This window comes from Aptenodytes patagonicus, chromosome 2, assembly GCF_965638725.1.
Source record: "Aptenodytes patagonicus chromosome 2, bAptPat1.pri.cur, whole genome shotgun sequence".
Taxonomy (NCBI): domain Eukaryota; kingdom Metazoa; phylum Chordata; class Aves; order Sphenisciformes; family Spheniscidae; genus Aptenodytes; species Aptenodytes patagonicus.
In genome coordinates this window covers 155,007,532-155,020,106 of record NC_134950.1, presented here as the reverse complement: position 1 = coordinate 155,020,106, position 12,575 = coordinate 155,007,532, and the positions used below count along the sequence as shown (strand labels likewise).

Here is a 12,575-nt window from a genome sequence, read left to right as displayed (position 1 = left end):
CAACCAAAGACTGCTTTAAAGATTTGTTTTAAAAAGGCTACTAGGTCAAGACTCCAATAGTAGGTCAGATGAAACAAAATCACTGGTAACTTCTTTTTCGCAGCTCCCTACTAGAAGGCATATTAGGTTCCCAAACCAGGGAATGGAAATTTGTATCTCACCTGGAATGTTTCATCTGCCATCTCCCTGCCCGCGCAAATCCCGTCAAGTTGTCTGTGGCTGTACTATCCCAACAGGCTACGCTACACAGTGCATTTCAGACATCAAGTTTATTACAGAAGTATTAGCTGAGCATTCCCCTCTTAAATGCGTACCTAGCAGTAGTTAGTTATGCTGTAGTTAGCTTTTATTAATGTAAGTCCTAGGAAGTTGTTTAGCTAGGTTCAGTGCCACTTAAATTCAAAGTTCATTTTATTCAACGTAATTTAATTTCAAGCTAGAAGAATTAAACTTGTGTTCCATACCAGGAATCCATATAAACAACTTATTTCCATACTCCAGGCTTTTGCTTGCAGTAGGAAGCCAGAATGACTTTGTTGCCAACCCACAAAAACAATACAAAAATAGGCATTTGCATGCAAGTTGTAAAGTCAGGCATGTACCAAATATTATGGAGACAAGACAAACAAGCGTATTTAAGAAAAAACAAATCCTTTGTCTGTCAACTATTGGCACTCTACAATATAACAGGAAGGAAGAGGACAGGCACTGGGGGGAGCATCCAGGAGAGGTTTGGTGCAATCCCACAGTCACGGTGTTATATAGACTTCTGGGGAGTCTTTACTGCCTGAGCTTTGCAAGGGTCAAGTTTTGTACAAACTGCTTTGAAGCAATATTTGTCACAGTATATGCTTTAAACCACAAATGACAGAATACTCTAACTAAAGTAATTTAAGCCTAAAGCCAACAGTGTGATCTAATCAGGAATACATAAGCTAAGCAGTCTTGCGGAGTAAGGTGGGAGAAGAAGAAACAGCTACTTTTTAGCAGTTAACACCTAAACACTGATTACAGATGAGAGCGCAGCCTCACATGCAGCACACAAACAAGGCAAAGCATCCAGAACACAACTAACTGTAACATGCAACCCGAACAACAGCAGCCTAAGCCAGATCCTTACTGATAGATATTACCTCAGTAAATATACTTTGTTTTCTTTTTGTAATTTTGTTCATTATTGCAACTTTTGCTTAAGTAAGCTTCATTCAAACCCTTGAATCTTTCCAGTGATAGAGATGATTGTAAGTAGGCTCTGGGGTGCCGTACGCAGGGCTGATCAGCTATATAGAGGGCAGAGTCATGATCCACACAACCTGTGAGATTAACAGGCACCCAAGCTCACCAGTGTGCAGGACAACCCATGGTAAGAGCTGCAATGTCCACCCTGGAGAGAAACAACTTAGATTGCCAAAGTTAGAGATGACAACTTTCATCACATATCAACCAGCAGCTTGGGGAAGCAGCTCTACCTGCCGCTGCTCTGTCTTTAAATTAACACATACTGTAATTTTTAGTTTCAGAGAACAGTGGAAGAGTCAGTGAAGTGAGGCAGGCAAAGCAGCACTTACCACTGGCTGTGCAAAGGAAATCATTAACAACAGCAAAAGGAAACAAAGGTTGAAGGGATTAATTCAAGTAACATTTTCCGAACAGCAATTTCCCTGCTGCTGGAAATGCTACTCTCCTGTGCAATCCACAAGGTCTCCTCCTCTGCTAAGCCTTACACTTGTCAGCTTTCCTGGAGCTGGAAGGCATTACATAGACAGACATGTCTTTAAATTGGCTGGGAAGCCAATTTAAGTTTAGAGGAAACTTTAAAATAAATATTTTCCCCTGTAGGGGATGGAGCAAATTTAAGCCAAGTTAACAATATTGGCAGAACCTTTCATTTAAAAGAAAGAAAAAAACCCTAACAAAAAGCTTTCTCCAATGCTCTATTTTCATGCCTTTCCAGGACTTCCACCAACTTAGTTAAGAACAGTTTTTGGAGGTGGGTGAGGGGGTAACCCCTTGTTTTCCCCCCATTGCTTTTAAACATGTTTAGCAATTTATTGCCATTTAAAGTGTTATCACTTGACTTCCCACCACCTTCCATGAGAAATAAGTATTTGTTTCTCCTAAAGCTTTTAATAATTGAACACCTCATTAATCAGATACTGTCTTCCCCCTCTGCTCAACTGAGGACAAACCAACACCTCCTTACTTTCACACTTCTCAAATTCCACTCCTCCCAATCTCCTCTATGTCCATTCCCAAGACTCACTCCAAAGGGGTTTACGAATTAATCAGGAGCACTTCAAAAAAATTAAGACGCGCTCCCTAACCTTCTCTGTGACAGATGTTCCTCCTCCATTCCCCACCCATCTTTCCCTGCCCTCAGCATCACACTCAGTTGTCTTCCTCTATTTTTGAAGCATGGACAGTCTGCTGTTCTGGATGAGAACCCCTGTTACCTGTTTTCTGAAGAACCGTTCATACATATAGTTAATAAATCCGGAATACGCATTCATTTCTACATTTTTTGTATTAACTACACACTTTAAGCTAATATCCATAACTTTGCTCAGCTAACATAACTATGTATCTAATACAATCATTTCAAACTATAAGCCTGTGTTTCTGCTACAATTTCAGACAAATACTGATTTAGTACTCCAACACTGAGTCCGAAAGAGTAACTTTCCAGAAGACAAGAGCAAGCATCTAGCCAAAGACAGTGTTTCAACTTCTTTTAAGACACTAGCATTAGAATGGAAAAGTTCAAACTCTCAGCTATTTGGAGATATGAAAAACAGATCCTGAAATATGCTACCTTAAATCAAGAGACTTCTTTTTATGTTTTTGTTTTGTTTTTACAGGTCAATGCTCTACTATTCATGCAGAGTCATCCTCTTATTAGCATAATTTAGGTAGTATTGATGTTTAACATGAACACAAAAGCTACAACCAGCTAGGATAGAGTAGGTGTGGTGAAAGAAAAAAAAAAAAAAAGGTAGGAAAAAAGAAATACATCTGCAGTCACCTGAAAATTTCCTCTCTGAATAATAGGGTTTTCAGCCCAGTCACAGTGGGTAACTAAGAGCCTGGGGCAGAGACAGCCTTTTCTGCTATCAACAGCAAGAATGCACAAGTCATTCGCTTCCAGTCTCCTTCACTGTGAAATGTTTTACACAGCCAGGAAAATTCAAATTTACATTCTTCAACTACAAACTGCATTAAATATGTTTTCAAGAAAATGCCTGATTTATCCCCTTGTACGGGAGTATGGAATACTAGTTAATGAAACCAGCTCAAGCCTCTGAAAACTTAGTTTTATCACTATCTTTAACAATCTCTTGCAGCAACCAAGTATATGCTCCTTCTCACCCAAAGTTTCAAACTGATATTGTAGAACAGCTTAAGTGTTTAGAACAGTAACTTTAGTCATTAACAAAATCTCCCTTTCCCAAAGGTGCTTTAATTTACTCTGTTCAAAACTTTCATTGAAGTTCACCATACAAAGACAGTCTGTCTTTTAACTTCTGTATCTCCAGGGAGATAGTTATGGATTCACTGCTGCAGAAAAGAGGAGTTCAGCCACGCAAAACGTTTTCTGGACATTTCCTGTCCCTTTCATGGCAGGGGCACCAGGCTGGATGGAAAAATCCAGAAGGCAGGGCTCAGCCTATGATCCCTCACCTGGACTGAGCACTCACAGCAGATACAAGGCAGAGCCCCTGTTCTTTCCTCAACATCTGATCTGAGCCGTGCTGCCATTGAAATAAAACTCGTTTCAAGAATCGGTAAATGAAAGTATTGGCTGACAAGAGAGCAGAGGATGCCTTGTTAAACTGAACATTGTTCAGAAAAGTGGGGAAACAAAACATGCTGTTGACATGGCTTTAAGGGGCACCTTTTCATACCCCAGTTCTTTTGGATTAGTTACTACCACAGGCTGTACATATATACATAAACACAATTGTATTTTGTATTTGTGCCAAATCTAAGAAAATAAGATTTTTATGCAATCTGTCCAACTAGTAGCAGAGAAAAATTCTGACAACTTTGATACGGTAAGAACAGTCTACTTTTAAGTCCATTAGAAGCAGGAGAGGAGCTTGCAGCACCTAGCATTTAACAAGAAGTCAGTTTTATCTCCACTAATACTTAACACCAGAGAAACAAATGCAGCTACAGTTGCCTGTATTAAGCAGCTGGCAAGCTCAGAGATGGAAAAGTTGCGGAACAGCTGGGGAATGTGAGACCCTTTTGAACAGGCTGCTATGTGATCCAAAATAATGGTACGTGTTTACACACAACACAATGGCAGCAACAGCCAAATGCAGGTCTGGCGAATGCACTACAGCTGCTCCTTCCCTCAGACAGGCACAGCGAGCAGATACAAAAGAGTTCACATTCGCAAAAATATGGCTTTCATCTTAAAAGGCAGCAGTCTGATTTCCAAAATAGACAGCTGGCCTTCCAACTGGACTAAACTGTACAAGATTCTGTATTAGAAGTTACCCTTCAAAACAGGTCTGGATTAGGGCCATAGCGCTTTCCAAACTGCTGCTGCTTTACCACCAACAGTTTCCAACAATGCGTTATTCAGACCAACAGGTTGCCATCTGACATATAAAAAAAACTTCTCTTGCGACAGTATTTTCCAGCTAGCGTCAGGAAGACAGCCATTACAAACTCTTAATATAGACACTGACTACACAGAAGTTAGCTATCCACTTTAGAGAAAGATGTTCAGTGTGCTAGAAAGAAGGATTTAAACAAGCATGGGCTATTTTACAGCTTTTTTACGCTAGTGTTGCACATTGGTGTAAAAGTAAGTCAGCACCTGAAGACAATACATCCCACTGCTTACACCTAGACAGAGGGATAGTCCTTTTGTGCTGCTGCTTATGCAATGACTGATAGCATGTTGCAAGGAGCGCTCGCTTGTTTCACAATTGCCATCTGAAGACAACACAATTTTGTACTTGACCTTGCGCTAAAATTGCATCACCTTATTTCAAGCGATCTTCCCAGTTTTCAAGTCTCAGAAGCACAGTATCAGTGGTACCATCTGTCTTGCTCAAGACAAACCATGATTAAATAGTGCTAACAAACTGGCTACTACTTTATACCATAACTGTACCACTCTTAATTATGCTAGATGCCAAAACAGAGTTAGTAATGGAATGTTTCAAGCCACTGCATCTTGATTAACAATAGTATAACTCAAAAGAAATGTTTTTTGACTGAGAGAAGGAGACGGCATTGAAAGGTATCCTCTCTACTTCCTCTGCACATAGGCATTAATGTTACAATCCCAGTTAAGAGCTATTCAGAATACAATAGTTAAAACTGGACAAATACAGCTGTCATAGCAACAATAACAGATGCAGGCACAATTTTTAACCTCCTTCGCTTTTACAAAGAAAAATACCACTAATAGCCATTGAAGAAAGGAGGATTTTGAAATACGGGTTGTAAGATTCTGTCTTGTAATTAATGGGACTCTGTCAATGGTAAGCACATCTCTCAACACACCGAAGCAACAAAATGCCACATCTGTACACTTCAATTTCAGACTTCTGATAAAGACTTTCTAGTTAAATCCATATGTGAATTAAGCCATATTTCTATGCAATTCCCCATATAAATGGAATATATGTACTGGATAAAGAAGGAAAATAAGTAGAGCCTTGAATCACACTTCCAGAAAAGATGCTTCTGGTACCAAAATACTATTATGCTAAGTGCCCTTCCTGCAGACAAAGCAGTAACAGGCATGCTACCTTCAAATCCTACCATCTGTAAAGGTAAGAGCACAGATTTGCTCTTCCAGCTGCACTGACGCTGCACTTGCTAGGAGCAGCTGCAAGTGCTGCCATGCTGTGGCAGAGCGAGCAATGGCTTGTATCCCCAAGGGACTTCAGTATGAGCTCTAGAGCCCCATCTGCACCAGGAGCTTTTTCTCTAGAGTTTTGAACCAGTTCTGCTACCCAGATTTATCCAGCTTTGTGCACATCCCACTACTCTAGTGTCTCTAAAGTCTTGTTCTCAAAATAAAAAAAGTAAGAATGGAAGATTGAAACAAGTGCAAGATGTTGGAATGAGTTAAGGTATCGGCAAAGCTTAGCACAGTTCAGCAAACAGATGATTTTTAACAATTACAGGTAATGCACTGACAGTCAACCTACATGAGCAAGTGAGATGTGAATGATCTGGACCACCCATAAGCTGCACTGAACCTCTCCCAAATTACTCTCCATATTTACCATAATGGATTACTCTTTCAACCAAGATCACAATAATAAATTAAACAAAAAACAAACCCAAAACCAAATAAAAGAAAATCACAAAAAACCAAGGAACTCTAGTTCCTCATCAATTAGTCTCCACTAAACTAATTACTGCTTTAAAGGAAATAGTATTTATCTTAAAATTCCAATGTTCTACTTACCAGATACAGACAAAATAAGTGTACTTGGAAATCATTCTTTGATTCCACTTCCCTTCTTTGTAGTCAAATCATATATTGTGGTTTATTTTCAATTAAAAGACCTATCAGGGTATTTGTGTGCATGAATGGGAGGGCGTTTCCATCTTTCTGAGGAAAAAGTTCTTTTTAACAAGCATTTTACATATGGATATAAACTCAGCTCTTTCACAGAACAATTACTGCTGTTATTTGCCACAGAGGAACTAAGAAAACAAATCTTTTAATAGCTTATTCCTGATTTTACTATAACTACACACAGATAAGTCTTTTTTTTTAATTTTTAGGAGGTACATCTACACTGAAGTTTACTTGCCATAACAAAGATTTCCCTACCATGTAGATCTCCTGACAGCCATGTCCCAACAGGCTTTAAATCGTTTATACACATACCAAGTATTGTTCAAAGCAGACTTGCTTTAAGCAAGATTAAATACCTGTTCAGTTTGAACTGTCCCAGTGCCAGGACAAACTACACTAAACTAGTTCAGACGGTTATCCCGCCGGGCACCAATGGCCTTTGAAACTCGCAGTACCCCAGAATCTGCTGCTTCTGGGAATTATGCCAGGAGCTGTGGGATAGCTCTCCACAGAGGACATTACAAATTAAATATTTTAGAAGTGTGCTTGTGTTTACATGGAGCAAGGCTGCAACAGTTCAGCATATGAGTCAGCATGGTTTGCATCCACACAGAACTGAGCAGTGCAGTCGGGAACTATAAATTTTCTAGGGTAACAAAGAGTGTGAAATGATTCCCCCAGGGGAATACAGTCAGGCTGCACCTAGCAGGAGCTAACACTCACCTGAAGACAGGAATTCTGTTCAGAACTTTACTGCTGAAAAGCCCATGATTTTCCTGTGGTGATTTCAGAAGTTTCTACACAGGACAGACACTTTGGTCCTGCCTGTATCAGAGAGGTTAATAATGATATCATGGGCAGATAAACTTACAGGCACGCACATCCACGCTAGGATACCGCTCTTTTAAGTCTTATAATTAACACTCAACTCCTTTAAAGTGAAAGCTGAAGCATATTTCCCATCAGGATAGTAAAGAAAAATTTTGAATGCATCTCACTTAATACAATAACATCCGACAAAGTCTTCAGACAGGTAAGCAAAGCAGAACTGAAAAAGAGCAAACTACTTTAGTGCATCGCACCATGCTGTTACCTACAGCCAGATACATTTAAGGACCAGGCCAACACCCTTTTCTTGAGGCCTCAAGAGGCACAGGAATACAGGATGACATATCAAGCCTCTGAACATCCCACCAGGGAAGAATTTCTCATGGCAGGAACAGCGGTCAGGCCTGTGTTTCAAGAGCTGAGCACATTACCACTATTCCTTCCTCTTGTCTCCACAACAGGCACCTCTGCCTCGTGGAGGCTTGACGCAGACCATCAAGAAACCAGGACTGTTTCTCTGAAAACAACAGGCTGGACCTCTACCACCGTTGGTTACACAGGGCAGCACACAGAGCCAGACGACAGCACATCCTCATCTTGAACTGCACTTTCAGGTCAGAGGTGATGACACCTCAACGTAGTAACACTGCACTCAGTTCTGTTGTCAGACACCTCATTAGCCACGTGAATCAGTCAAGAGAGGTTTCCATTTTCAAGCGGCTTTTGTTTTCATTTTGAACACAAGAGATTAAGATAATTAGAGACTGAGAACATTTTTCAGTATGATATAGTTCAGTTTACTCTTAAAGAAACACACTTGCCACAATAAAAATAACCAGACTAGTTCAGAACATTTTCCATAAGCTATCAGAGGGACTGTTTGCACACCCAGAAGAACTACGCATCTACCAGGATAAGAGTACTATTTTTCAGCACATGAGATGCTATCTGAGCTAAGATCAGTCTATGATGACACTAACAACTGCCAAAGACCCAGAACAATATCAAAACTAAATGAATAATTTTCACTTCCTATTTGCTTCCCAGGCCTCATGCTGCTGCCCCCTGCCAAGTAACAAACTTGAGTACACTCAGTCTTTGCAAGACCACTTAAGTCTCTCTTAAGAGTCATAATCCACGATCACATGCAGACTTTAAGAAGCATTATTAGTAAAATGGATCCAAAGGTGTCATTAAGTAGTCAACTCTGCAGCATTGGGTGTCCATGCTCTATGTAAAGCCCTACAAGCACTGCACTCCTATCAGCATACTCATTTTTTTCCTATTAATCACAATACTTCATTGTTCCCCCCCTTCCTAAACATATCATTGTTTTCTGGAATTCGGACAACAAGTCGGGGCAAGCTGCAATCCCACTGCTGACCCATTGAAGCCAGAGAAGGTAAGTACTCAACCTCTCCAACAGAGCTATTGGGCTGTGGGCCAAAGAGGTTCCGTGCATCAGTAAACAAGTACCCTGTTGATTTTGCCAGCCTTTCCCAGTACCCCACTGTGCTGTAACCAACCAGCATCATAAAGTCTCTCTTTCTTTACACCACACGTGCACGCGTGCACGCTGCTGCCGATGCCTTTTTTCCCGGCTGAAAGAAGAGACAAAGCTCCTTCAAAAATTACTCAGCCCCGCTGCAAAGCAGCCCTTGCGCTGAGCGCGGCAATGGGAGAGCACCCTCTGCCGCGCCTCCAGCTCACTGCTCCCGCCAGCTCCGAGGATGTCCCCGCACAGCACCCCGCCGCCGTACCCGGGCGCTCCCCGCAGCGCGCCCGGCCGCCCGCCTCCCCCGGGACGGAGGAGAAGGGCCGCAGCGCCGGCCGGCGTTTGCTGCCGCTCGGCCTCCGGGCTTTGCTCGACAGCAGGTGCTCCCGCAGCCCGTGCGGGAAGCCGCGGCGGGGACCGCAGGCAGGGCGCAAGCCCTTCATCCTCCACATGTTGCTGCCCTGAGGAGAAAGCCCAAAGCCGCAGTGACAGCTCGGCCCCGGGCGGGAGGGGAGGAGGGAGGAAGCGGGGAAGTTTCGTGCAGCACCTTCGCGACGGAAACCCGCTCCCCGGACGAGCGAGGAGCCCGCGGCGCCTCGTCAAAGGCGGCGGCCGTGCCCCGGGGGCAGCGCCCGCCCCGGCCCCGCGCGGGCTTCCCTCCCGCGGGGAAGGGGCGGCGAGCGCGGCCGCCGCCGCCACTCACCTCACAGCCGGCGGCTCGGGGGCAGCCGCAGCCACAGCCTCCGGCGTCCGTCCGTCCGTCCGTCCGTCCGTCCCTCCGGCCGGCGGGGCGGAATGGGGCGGGGGAAGCGGCGCGGCCCCCCGCCGCAGGGGGCCGCCTCCTCGGCGGGGCGGGGCAGCGCCCCTCGCCTCAGCGCCCTGGCGGGGAGCGGACGTGCCCGACCCCGACCGGGCGCGCGGGGAGCAACGGCCGCGCAGCGCTACACGGCCCCACGCGGGACGGGGCGGGGCGGGGCGGAACGCGCCCCTCGCCCCGGCCCCGCCCCCGCGCCCCCCGCCTGGCTCGCCCCGCTTCCGCGCGCCTCCTGGAGGCGCTGCTCCACTCCTTAAAGGGGCCGCGCCCGGCGTGGCGGGGGGCGAGGCGTGGCGGCGGGCCGAGGAGCGGGCCAGCGCGGGTGACCCGTCCTGGCAGCTACATGGGAGGCACGTTTCGCCCGGGCGGAACCACCTGCCGAGAGCCCCTGGAAAAGGTAACGGCCACCGGCGCCGGGGTGAAGCCCTTAAGTGGAGACTTGAGATAACGCGGCGGCACCAGCTCGATCGTCCACATCCCGCCGGACCGCAACTAGCAGCCGTGCGGGGCCAGAGCTCGACGGAGGCCTGAGACGTGTTGGGCCCTGCCTCAGACGCCATCCACGCCGGCCTCGGGGCGCCTCTCCCCGAGCAAGCCCCACGGCGAGTGGGGGATACCGCAGGTGAACGCCGTTGGGTGGCGGGTAGCAAGGCACAGTGTCCCAGCACATCCATACCTTGGAGGTCAAGTCAGTGGCAGACCGGCTTCAGGCTTCCAGCCCTGCCAGCTGGGGAGCGTGAGGAAGGCGTCGTGCCGCTGGCTCGGGAGCCCTCTATCACACAGGTGTGAGGGTACCTGGGACCTGAACCTGCGCCTTCCACCTCATCAAACCATGCCGGCCTCTCCAGCCAACGTGCGGATGTGTGGTGGGAGTTTTTTGGGTCTCTTTCATCGTGGCTGGCCCAAAGAATACGTAATTATTTGTTTAAAGGGGACCAGGCCCAATGAGAGAGCTCCAGTGCAGCAAGGAAGCGAGGCAGGGCTCAACAGCATTACTTATGCGTTAGCCTAAGTATATGGATGGCTCCTGCATTAGCAACATTTCTGGACAGTGTTTCTGTGTAGTGTACATTCAGAGACATAGGAACTTTGTTCTCTTTATTAACTCACACAACCTTTCCAGGCTATCTCGACCAAATTGCAGAGTTTGCTCCTGCTGGGCTGGAGCAGGGCCTGGGACACCCTTGGGGAGAAGGCTGTCTAGAGGAACAATTCAATTAATTTCCTGCTTTCTCCCTACTATGGGGACAACATGGGGTAGAAGCTGAGGGAAGCAGAAAGTCATCGCCACTTTTTATTTAAAGGGAGAAGCTTTTTTTTTTTCCCCCCTCAGATGCGCTTGTTTAAAATCAAGGCATCGTTAGGAAGATGGAGGAAATATTATGATGTTATAGACCTCACCTCAGCGGTGCAGCAAAGGTATTTGTCCACACAGTAAAAGGGAAACAGAGCATTCAAATTTTCTGATACTAAACAGCTCAGAAGGTAGAATCGTCCTTTCTTTTATCTTCCTCTCACTTTAATCTTTTACTTTAGACAAACTTTTTTCTAAGCAAATTACATGGAGAATTCAAGCCCTGCTTCACTTGATCAGATCTTACAAAGCAACCTGAAACATGACTACAGCACATACCACAGAAAGAATTACCAAAGGGGGAATCATTTCAGAATATGTTAAACCTGAGAACTTAGGTAGAGAACACATGGAACTGGAGAGAGTAGATGCTTCTGTTCCATTCAGTTGCATATGCAAGAGCAGAGCTATCTTTTCCATATCTGCATGAAGTCTGTGCAGAGAAACAGGAGAAAATCTTAAGGTGTGGAAACATGCTAAAATGAGGCAAAGCTAAAAACTTTCAAATCCACACCCAACAAGCATTTCACAAGGCACACTACAAAGTATCTTTGTTTGCAGCACTACAGCAGCTTTGTGCTCTAGATGAGTTCAGAACTGAATATTGAGGGTTTAGCTTGAAACATTGCTGGGCTTTATAGCTTTGTGGCAGGCAGAAGTTTCTTAATTGCAGGATAATGAGGTGGTGTGGGCACATGCCTTTTGCCTGATGGTTATGAATTACTTTGTGCAGATACATGAAACCCACATCAGATAGAAAGCATAGACATGTCCTTCCAGTCTGATTGAGGGAGAGAAGGAGGAAAGCTAGCATGGAAAGGAGGTCAAACATAAACCATAGCAAGGTTAAAAATCTTGGCTTAAAAAGTGACCTTGAAAATATGGTTTATCCTGCTGCCTTCAACGCAATTTGTCCTGTTGTCCAACACCCCTATTTGCAATTATCTAAGGCCTTTCCTTTCCTTAAGGAAAAAAAGAGGCAGCACCTTCTCACTAGAATTGTCAAGGTTTAGAGATGGAATTCTGATCCTGCAAAAAATGCCCTGTAACACAGGCCTGAGAGAATTGTCTGAGTGGAAGGGAGAAAAAAGTAATTGAAATGTTAAATTTGCTTTTGTTGTGGTTGACATGATGCTGTCCTTATTTGTTTTCAAATATCAAAATGGTTTCTTGATGGAACTTTTACAAGAGAAAACCTGCAAGCCATTTAACAAGAACTCTGTTTTCACCCTGGTTCAGAACTGATTTGTCTGGATTTAGCTTTAGGCACAGTCTCTGCCACCTTCTGCCAGAAATTTTTCTCCTGCAAACTTAATCCATGATCCAGATACATGATTATTTTGAATTTACATTTAAAAAGGAGTAAAAGATTGATTTGAATTCCAAGGGAGGAGAGGGAGGCACAATGATGTTGAATCTTTTGTTCCCAGAAGAACCAGGAAAGAATTAAGAACTAAGAAGTATAATTTGGGTCAGACCAACCATCTTAATCCATATCAGTTAAAAAGATGATTTCCCCCACTTTTTT

At 44.6% G+C, this 12,575-nt stretch overlaps 1 protein-coding gene across 1 annotated transcript in view; it reads right to left on the bottom strand.

Moving 5' to 3' along the window:
• SVIL (supervillin) overlaps nucleotides 1–9,722 on the bottom strand; it is a 142,900-nt gene extending 133,178 nt beyond the window's left edge. The window contains exon 1 of the mRNA XM_076331798.1: nucleotides 9,583–9,722. The gene's annotated coding sequence lies outside the window, so the exon portion shown is untranslated. The remainder of the gene's footprint in view (nucleotides 1–9,582) is intronic.
• Between the last annotated feature and the right edge of the window lie 2,853 nt (nucleotides 9,723–12,575).